At 41.1% G+C, this 10,170-nt stretch overlaps 1 pseudogene across 1 annotated transcript; it reads left to right on the top strand.

Annotated features, from left to right (window-relative positions):
- Positions 1-5,057: 5,057 nt before the first annotated feature.
- LOC308536001 (selenide, water dikinase 2-like) lies at positions 5,058-6,395 on the top strand (annotated as a pseudogene). Its single transcript has one exon. The product of its transcript is annotated as a selenide, water dikinase 2-like (transcript).
- Positions 6,396-10,170: the final 3,775 nt, after the last annotated feature.

Here is a 10,170-nt window from a genome sequence, read left to right as displayed (position 1 = left end):
TGTTTTTTGATTCACTCTGTCACTCTGTGCCTGTTTATTGGTGAATTCAGACCACTTACATTTAGGGTAATTATTGATGTATAAGGATTTCCTATAGCCATTTTATCTTTTGTGTTTTGGTAGCTCTGTGCCTCCATTGTTTCTTTTCCTTTATCTTTCTGCAAATTGTTTTTGTTTGGTGGTATTCCATACATCTTTACTCTATTTCCCCCTTTTTTAAGGTACATGTCCTGGTTTGAGGATTTTTGTGTGTGGTTACAATTAGGATTATAAGAAATGAAGTTGCATATATATGGTAGGTTTTTTTTCCTTTTGAGTGCAACTGCTCTTCAACTTCGTTTGCCAGTTCAGGCCTTTTCCCCTTCCTCTTGCATGGTTTCATAGTTACAAATTATCTCTGTTTATGCTGTAAGTCTTTTGGTGATCTTACTTGTAATGTTGTGACCTTATGTTCTTCATTTCAGATGGAAGAACTCCCTTGAGTATTTCCTGCAATGGTGGTTTTCTGGTGATAAAATCCCTCAGCTTTTGTATGTCTGGGAATGTCTTTATTTCTCCCTCATATTTAAAAGATCATTTTGCTGAATATATTATTTGTGGCTGGTAATTTCTCTCAGATGTTTGAATATTTGGTTACACTCTCTTCTGGCTTGTAGATTTTCTGATGAGCAATTGGATGAAATTCTGATAGATTTTTCTTTGTATGTCACTTCCTTCTTTTCCTTGGCTGCATTGAGAATTTTTTCTTTGACATTAATTTTTGACAACTTCAATGCCAAGTGCCTTGGAGAGGGCCTCTTTGGATTGAGGTAGCTAGGTGTTCTGTTTGCTTCTTGGATTTGAGAATCTAGTTCTTTCCATAGATTTGGGAAGTTCTCATCCACTATTTGTTTGAGTAGACTCTATGTTCCATGCTCCCTCTCTTCCTCCTCTTCAATGCCTATAATTCTAATATTGCTTTTTCTGATGGAGTCAGATAGGTCTTATAGAGCTCTTTCATTTTTATTTAGTCTCAAGTCTCACTCTACTCTTCTTTCCTCTGTCATTTATTGATTCCTATCTCTTTGATATCACTAGTTCTTACCTGTAACTAGTTGGTTCTGTTTTCTATGCTCAGTAATTCACTTTTAATATTCTTAATTGAATGCTTCATTTTCAGGGTTTCTGATTGGTTCTTTTTTAGTTTCAATTTTCCTGGTAAAACACTCATTTTTGTTCATTGATTTGTTTTCTGAGTGCACTGAATTGCCTGTCAGCTTTTTCTCCCATCTTGTTTAGTATTTTCAAAACTGCAATTTGAAATCTCTGTCATTTATATAACACATTTCCATGTGTTCCAGCCTGCTTTCTGGGGATTTTTTATTTTCTTTCTGGTGATCATTGTTACATTTTCTGTCCGTTGTTTTTGCATTTATCTCTGAAGAGGTCTTTCTACTATTTTCAAGTAGATGGTGCTGAATAGCAAGATTTTTTTACCTTTGTGATATCCCAGTCTTGAACCTCTGCACCTTCCATAAGACAATATAGCTGTGCTGCTTGGGGGTGGGGTTTGTTTTGCCCTCACCATAATGGTGACCCCTGACCTCCTTGGTGTCCAGTCCTAAGCACCCCTCCTGGGGATCAGTTACAGGGGGAAACAGCAATTCTACTGCAACAGCTCTTGGTTTACAGATTATATGCTCCTGGACCCAAGCAGTGGCAAGACTCTGTTGTTCCATTTCATTGTTTGAAACATCACTGCAGGCTTGACAGTGGGGAGCCACAAGGCAGAAAGAACCCTGTGCTCTGTCAGGCATCTGCTTACTCAGATACTGTTCACACTCTTGTCACTAGCCACTTGTCCTGCTGGGCTGCCCGCACCCTCCCCCCTCCCTCCACACAAACACACACACAGCTCTCTGTTCCTTCTGGACAAAGGAAGTGCCTGCTACCGCCAGCTCTCTCCTCTCTCCCGGCTGAGCCACTGAGCCGCTGAACTGCCAACTCTCAGCTGAGCTGCCAACTCCCAGCTGAGCTGCCAGCTCTGGGCTACAGAGCTGTGTCTGTAGGCTCTCTGAACTTTCCTCCTGTCTCTTTTCCCCATTTATTCATGGATGCCCTTCTTTAGGTGTTAAAAAATCCTGCTCATTACAGACACATGCCTGAGAGACCCATGCACTGAAACACCTAAGGCATGTGTCTGTGTTGAGCAGGATTTCTTTGTTGAATTATAGATGATTAACTTGTTGAAATGTCAGGGGGATAGGAAAAGATGCGTCCTTGCAGCACCATTCCTCTGATGTCACCTAATCTTGGTTGTCTTATACAGTAGCATGCTGTACAGCCAGCTGTCTCTTTCTACTACTTTCTTGTAGCCTAGGAGCAATAGGCTATATCATAGTGATTTTCAAACTTTTTCATCTCATGGCACACATAAACTAATTACTAATTACCAGATGGCTGTTGTATTGGCTGTTATCATTTTTTTTTATTTGACAATCTAGGGGAAAAGAATTCAGTGCCCTGACTATATGGTCATATATTGCATGTTTTAAAAATTGTTGCTGCACCGTGGTTAAAAATCCCTGCTATATTATATAACCTGGGTGTGTAGAAGGCTATGCCATCTAGATTTGTCTAATTATACTCTATGATGTTCACACAATGAAATGGCTTAACAGAACATTTATCAGAAAGTATTCTCATTGTTAAGTGGCTCATAGCTATTTTAACATTGTCCCCTGCAACCTTGATATAATTGTTTCCATTCCATGCCTTAATGCAGTAGGTAGGACTCCCAGCACAATGTTGAAAAGCAGTGATGAGAAGAATTTTTGCTTTGTTCCTGATCTTAGTGGGAAAGTTTTGAATTTTTCACCAAAAGTATGATGTTAGCTGTAGGTGGTTCTTTTTTTTGGCATATTCATAATAAAGTTGCAGAAATTTCCTTCTATTCCTTATTTATTGAGAGTTTTATCATTAACGGATGTTGGATTTTTTTACATGCTTTTTCTGCATCTATTGGACATGAGCATATTATTTTCTTCTTTAACCTGTGATGTGATGGACATTAATTGATTTTCTAATGGTGGATCAGCCTTGCTTTTCTGTGATAAATCTCACTTGATTGTGATATATAGCTCTAGTTGTATATTGTTGGATTCAGTTTGCTATTATGTTGATGAATTTTTGTATTTACTTTCATGAGAGATATTGGTCTATAGTACTTACTCCTTGTAGCATTTGGTCTGGTTTTAGTATTAAGGTGATGCTTCACTATGAAATAATTCATGAAGTATTTCTTCTGCTTCTTTCTTCTGAAAGAGATAATAGAGAATTGGTATAATTTCTTCTGTAAGTGTTTGGTAGAATTCACCAATGAACTCATGTGGGTCTAGCACTTTCTGTTTTGAAAGGGTATTAAAATATTGATTCAGGCCTTTCTTTAATTGATAAAAGGTCTATTCAGATGGTCTTTTTCTTTTTGGTGAATTTTTGCAGATTGTGTCTTTCAAAGAATTGGTCTCTTTCACCTAGGTTATCAAATTTGTGGACATAGAGTTGTTTATAATATTCCTTATTATCCTTTTAATGTACATGAGATCCACAGTGATGACTCTTCTTTTATTTCTGATATTAATAACTCATGTACTCTATTTTTTAAGTTAGCCTGGCTACAGGCTTATCTATTTATGGATCATTTCCATGAACTAGCTTTTGGTTTGATTATCTCTATTGATTTTATATTTTTAATTGCATTGATTTCTGCTCTAATTTTTAATTTTTATTATCTCTTTTCTTTTGCCTAATTGAGATATAGTTTTCTCTTCTTTTTCTAGTTTTCTGAGGTGGAAACTTAGATTACTGAGCTTTCTATTCCTATTTTCTAGTATATGTATTCTATGTCATACATTTTTCCCTAAGCACTGTTATTGCTGAATCCCACACATATGGAAAAGTTGCTCTTTCATTTGCATCTAGTCTAAAATATTTTCTAATTTCTTCTTTGACTCACGTGTTACTTAGAAGTGCGTTGTGTCCATATATTTCAGATGTCTAGCTATCTTTCTCTTGTTGATTCTAGTTTAATTTCACATTAGTCTGAGAGCAGATATTATATAATTCGTATTCTTTTTTTAAAAAAATATATTTTATTGATTTTTTACAGAGAGGAAGGGAGAGGGATAGACAGTTAGAAACATCGATGAGAGAGAAACATCGACCAGATGCCTCCTGCACACCCCCCACTGGGGATGTGCCTGCAACCAAGGTACATGCCCTTGACCGGGATCGAACCTGGGACCCTTGAGTCCATAGGCCAACGCTCTATCCACTGAGCCAAACCCGTTAGGGCTAATTCATATTCTTTAAAATTTGTTAAGGTGTGTTTTATGGCCAAGAATGTGGTCTATCTTGAAGAATGTACCCTGTGAACTTGGGAAGAATGTTAGATGAAATAGTCTGTAGATGTTCATCCTATCCATTTAATTGATGGTGTTAATGAGTTAAACTATGTCCTTACTGTTTTTCTGTTTGGTGGAGAGGTGTTGAATTTTCTAATTATAGCTTCATGTATTTCTCCTTGCAGTTCTATCATTTTTTCCTTCATGTATTCTGATGCTCTGTTGTCAGGGCTTACACATTCAGAATTATGTCTTCTTGGAGAATAGACCCCTTTATTATTATCAGTGCCCCTCTTTATTTGTGATAACTCATTGTGGTCTTGATGTCTGTCCTTCCTGAAATGAATATAGTTATTCCCAGTTTGTTTTTATTAGTATTATCTGTCTATCTAATAATCTCCATCCATTTATTTTTGTCATGGCTTTATTAAGATATATTAAACAAATACAGATATATATTTAAGGTCTATAGAGTGATGTCAACAAATTGATGGGAGAGGAGGTGCTCTGCTCATATTCTCTCATAGCAATAATAATTTGGCGAGTTCCCGGCACGAGTCTGGCCGGTTGCCGTGCCGCGCTCCTACCTGACTGTTGGTCCATGTTCACTGGAGAAGGAACAGAGAAGGAACTAAAGGGGACCATCCTCCCCTCCCGCCCGGCCAGGCAGGCGTGATGGCAGACCTGGCGGTGACGGGTGCCGGCGGGGAGGCGGCGGCGGCAGGTTCGGCGGGTCTGGAGGGCTTGTCTCTGGGTCACGGCTTCTCGAGCTACCGGCCCTTTGAGCAGCAGGCGCTGGGGCTGAGCCCGAGCTGGCGGCTGACAGGCTTCTCCGGCCTGAAGGGCTGAGGCTGCAAGGTCTCCCAGGAGACGCTGCTCAAACTCCTGGTGAGACTGACGCTGCCTGATGAATGGCCCCCGCTGGGCCGGGGCCTGGTCGGAGGCCAAGAGGTGGCCCAGGAAGCCTGCCTGCAGGTCCTGGTGGAACCCAGCCCCAGCTTCCCAGCCCTGGGCATTGGGATGGACTCCTGCGTCATCCCCCTGACGCACGGAGGCCTGTCGCTGGTGCAGACCACGGACTTCTTCTACCCCTTGGTGGACGACCCCTACATGATGGGGCTCATCGCCTGCACTAATGTGCTGAGCGACCTCTATGCCATGGGCATTACCGAATGCGACAACATGCTAATGCTCCTCAGCGTCAGCCAGAGCATGACCGAGGAAGAACGAGAGAAGATCACCCCGCCCCTGGTCAGAGGCTTTTGGGATGCTGCTGAGGAAGGCGGGACGGCGGTGACTGGCGGACAGACTGTGGTAAACCCTTAGGTTATCGTGGGTGGGGTTGCCAAGGGTGATGTGTCAGCCCAGTGAGTTCATCATGCCCGACAGTGCCGTCGTCCGGGAGTGCTGGTGTTAACCAAACCCTTAGGAACCCAGGTGGCTGTCAATGCCCACCAGTGCCTGGATAACCCTGAAAAGTGGAATAAGATCCAGATGGTGGTCTCCAGAGAAGAGGTAGAGCTGCCCTATCAGGAAGCCATGTTCAATATGGCTACCCTGAACAGAACTGCTGCTGGGTTGATGCACACATTTAATGCCCAATGCAGCCACAGATATCACAGGCTTTGGCATTCTGGGGCACGCTCAGAATCTTGCCAAACAACAAAGAAATGAGGTGTCCTTTGTCATCCATAATCTGCCCATCATTGCCAAGATGGCTGCCATCAACAAGGCCAGTGGGCGCTTTGGGCTCCTTCAAGGAACCTCAGCAGAAACTTCTGGGGGGTTGCTGATCTGTTTGCCAAGGGAACAGGCTGCTCACTTTTGCTCTGAGATAAAATCTTCCAAGTACGGAGAGGGTCACCAAGCCTGGATCGTTGGCATTGTGGAAAGGGGAATCAGACGGCCCGCATCATTGACAAGCCTCAAGTTATTGAGGTCCTGCCTCGTGGGACCACTGCTACCGCTCTGGCTCCAGACCATCCCAATGCCTCCTCTGAACCTAGCTCTTGAGAGGGAATAGAAGTTGTTTGGACCTTACAGCCTGTGTACACAATCATGGATGGTTCTGAAGAGTTGACTTGAAGAACAGATTTCCAAAGAAGGCTGCCTACATAGTAGTTCCATAGTTGCCCTTTCTAAGTGATTTGAGTCAACCCATCAGAAGCTGCACATCCAAGGCCAGAAGTATCATTTTGGACTTTGGGGAGGGTGGTTTTATTTGGCTTGGAAGAGCAGCACAAAAACCTGTATCCTCTTTCCAAGAGCAAAGTGAAGAAATGTTCATCTGTGAGAATTGGGGGGAAATACATATACATATTCAACTAAATTTGGAACAAAGCAGTTGATATAAATTGTTAAGAAAGATCTTATAACGCAATGACAGGTTCTTTACTAGACTTTTCTGAAATACTGTCCCTTTCCTGCTCTGGACAAGAATTGAGCAGCTTGTCCAATGCCTGGGAAAGGAAGACCTTCAGCCATCTGACCTGGTCTCTGATAATGATGCCTCTTCCTCTAAACCCCTTTCAGGACTGGGAGAGGCAGAGAAGCCCCAGAGCCCAGGCTCAGTGGTCATTAAGATGTTAAATTTTGTGCTGAAAATTCCTGATGATTTAATCAGTGAAGTGATTTCTAGTGAATTAAATAAAAAGCATTTTGTTGAAAAGTCAAAAAAAAAATGCTCTAACCAGTTTGGCTCAGTGGATAGAGCGTCGTCCTGCGGACTGAAAGGTCCCAGGTTCGATTCCGGTCAAGGGCATGTACCTTGGTTGTGGGCACATCCCCAGTAGGAGGTGTGCAGGAGGCAGCTGATTGATGTTTCTCTCTCATCGATGTTTCTAACTCTCTATCTCTCTCCCTTCCTCTCTGTAAAAAATCAATAAAATATATATTTAAAAAAATAATTTGGCAAATGTCCATGAACAAAAGTGACTTCTGGAGAGTTTTGGGATCCAAGTAGTAATTTGTGGAACCCAAGATCAAGGAAGATCATTTTGAGAAGGTAGGCCCATATACAGGTAACAGGCTCCTGACTGTGGTCCGGTTACAGACCTGGAAATAGCCTTCTCACCCTGTGGACTTTGCTATAGTTCTCTTGGCCTTTGTCCTGCCTCCAACACAATCTACCAAGGGACCTTGGGGGAATCATGCCTGCTCATAACTCAAGTAATAGGCCCCTAGACCTTGGTACTGACTGTAGACCTTGAAGTAGCATGTGACCCACCAAAATGCCTCATCAACTGTAGTAAGGGAGCAGTCCTACTTGCATAGCCACATGGTAAGAAACATGCCCTACTGCGCTCCTGAATGTGTGCCCACTGACTTTGTCTGATTGAAGAGTCCTAAAGAGCCTTGTAACTTGGATCCAATCTCTTCCAGTCATGCTCTGGGAGCACTCCTGCCCAACTAGGGACCTGGTGAGAGACTTGCCTGTCAGTGCCCCTGGAAGCAAACTCACTGACCTCAGTCCAATTGTGGAGCCTGAAGTGACCTTGTGACTCAGCTTCAGCACTATTCAGCTGTGGAACATAGCAGGTTTTCTCATAATCAACATTTAGAACAAAAACAAGAATGGTAGTAAATAATGCTTTTCTTGTTTATTGAAGAGGTGAATTAATCTTTGTAATAAGATAATCAGGCCCTTTGGAAACATAAAGCCACAATAAACTATGCATTAAACAATCCACTTCCAAGACAGTATTATAATAAAGATATATTTATATCTTTTAGAGAAAATGTACAGTCTTTAAGTAATAAACTAAATTTTAGAAATTGTGTTAAAGAAATTATGTGAGCTTGTTAAAAAAAAAAAAAAAAAAAGTGCAGCCCAAACTGCTGTTCAAACTACCCAACATCTAGTCTCTCACATTCTGAACCTCCAGCTCACCTGTGATTTATGTATCTTTTCTCAAATTAAACACTCCCCCCAAAAAAACTACAAATAAAAAGCTGTCAAGATAGCTATTCCTGTAGCATGACAGTGGAATTTGATCTTCTCTATTTGAAGTGTGTGCACTTTCAGCTATGTGAGCTATTTGAGGAAAAGCATTTTTAAACTAGAGCAGGTTTAAAACAACCTTGCCTAGTACAATCCATTAGAGCTGAATTATACAGGCCCTCAGTCATCTGACAACTGAGTTCTGTGTGAGGAAATGGTCAATATAAAAAGAAGAGTGGCAGGAAACGTTTTACAGTGTGTTTTTGGAGAAGAAATGTGATTAGTGTGAATCTGTGGAAGGCTTTCTCTGACAAAGTGCAAATTGCATCAAATTGGGGTAAATAAACTGCATAATATACAATGACAAAGGAAAGTAAATGGAAAATTATAGCATTGGTGTTTAACTGTATCCCAAGGCTATAATTTTCTTTCCTTTTTTTTCTACTTTAATACAAAATCCTCTGGAAAATAAACTAAAGGGAATTTTAGTTTTCCAACAAGAACAACTTTCTTCCCTAAGTTCTCTGTAAACCTAATAGAATAAAGCACACATTAGTATCTCTCTATCCTCTCTGAATAATGTTTTATTTTAATCTTTTCTACTTTTATAAAACTTGGCATGATATTTGCCATCAATGTGCTATCCATACAGGGAATAATGCAGAGGTAGATGGGCACTTAGGCTGTATTCAAATCTTAGCTATGGTAAATTGTGCTGCTATGAACATAGGGATGTATATATCCTTTCTGATTGGTGTTTCTGGTTTCTTGGGATATATTCCTAGAAGGGGGATCACTGGGTCAAATGGGAGTTCAATTTTAAACTTTTTGAGGAAACTCCATACCGTCTTCCATAGTGGCTGCACCAGTCTGCATTCCCACCAGCAGTGCAGGAGGATTCCTTTTTCTCCACATCCTCTCTAGCATTTGTACTTAGTTGATTTGTTGATGATAGCCATTCTGACAGGTGTGAGGTGATACTTCATTGTTGTTCAGATGAATGGATTAGAAAACTGTGGTACATCTACACAATGGAATACTACGCTGCTGTGAAAAAGAAGACATTCTTACCATTTGCAGCAGCATGAATGGAACTGGAGAGCATTATGCTAAGTGAAATAAGCCAGTCAATGAAAGAAAAATACCACAAGATGTCACTCATTTATGGATAATAAAGACCATTATAAACTGATGAACAAAAATAGATACAGAGGCAGAGCAGCATCGAACAAACTATCAAACTACAGCAGGAAGGCCGGGGAGGGTTAGGAGGAGGGTAAGAGCTCAACCGAAGGACTTGTATGCATGCATATAAGCATAACCAATGGACACAAGACACTGGGGTGTAGGGGAGGCTGGGGAAAGGTCAATGGGGGGAAAAGGAGACATATGTACTACTCTTTGTAATACTTTAAGCAATAAAACAAAATAAAATAAATAATAATGCAGAGGTAGTAGGCAAAAATGCCTATTTCCCAGTCTTTTCCTAAAGGGGTTTATCTGCATATAGGGAATAGTTGTAATCTTCCTCAGAGAATGCTGAAACTGGTGGACACCTCCCCTGCGTTCTCCCTTCAGCCTACACTAAATCATCAGTACCACCCTAGAACGTGCTTATACACATATCTGCACCCCAGCTTTTGCATCTGCTGCACAAGGGATGAGTCCCTGAATTACCTTGCATTTAAGAGTCTTACAGAACTGTAGCAAATAAAGCAGCAGTTCTTAATGGGTGTAGGAGCATTCTTCCTTGGCTGCAAACCTAGGCAAAGCACATAAGGAGAAGGTAAAGATGCTTATATTACAGTTTATCCCTGCAAGAGGCTTAACTACATGCCTTTCAGTTGC

Source organism: Myotis nattereri (genome assembly GCF_964212035.1).
Source record: "Myotis nattereri genome assembly, chromosome: X".
In the NCBI taxonomy this organism is placed as follows: domain Eukaryota; kingdom Metazoa; phylum Chordata; class Mammalia; order Chiroptera; family Vespertilionidae; genus Myotis; species Myotis nattereri.
The sequence above is the reverse complement of the archived record's forward strand: the minus strand, read 5'-3'. Positions and strand labels throughout refer to the sequence as shown.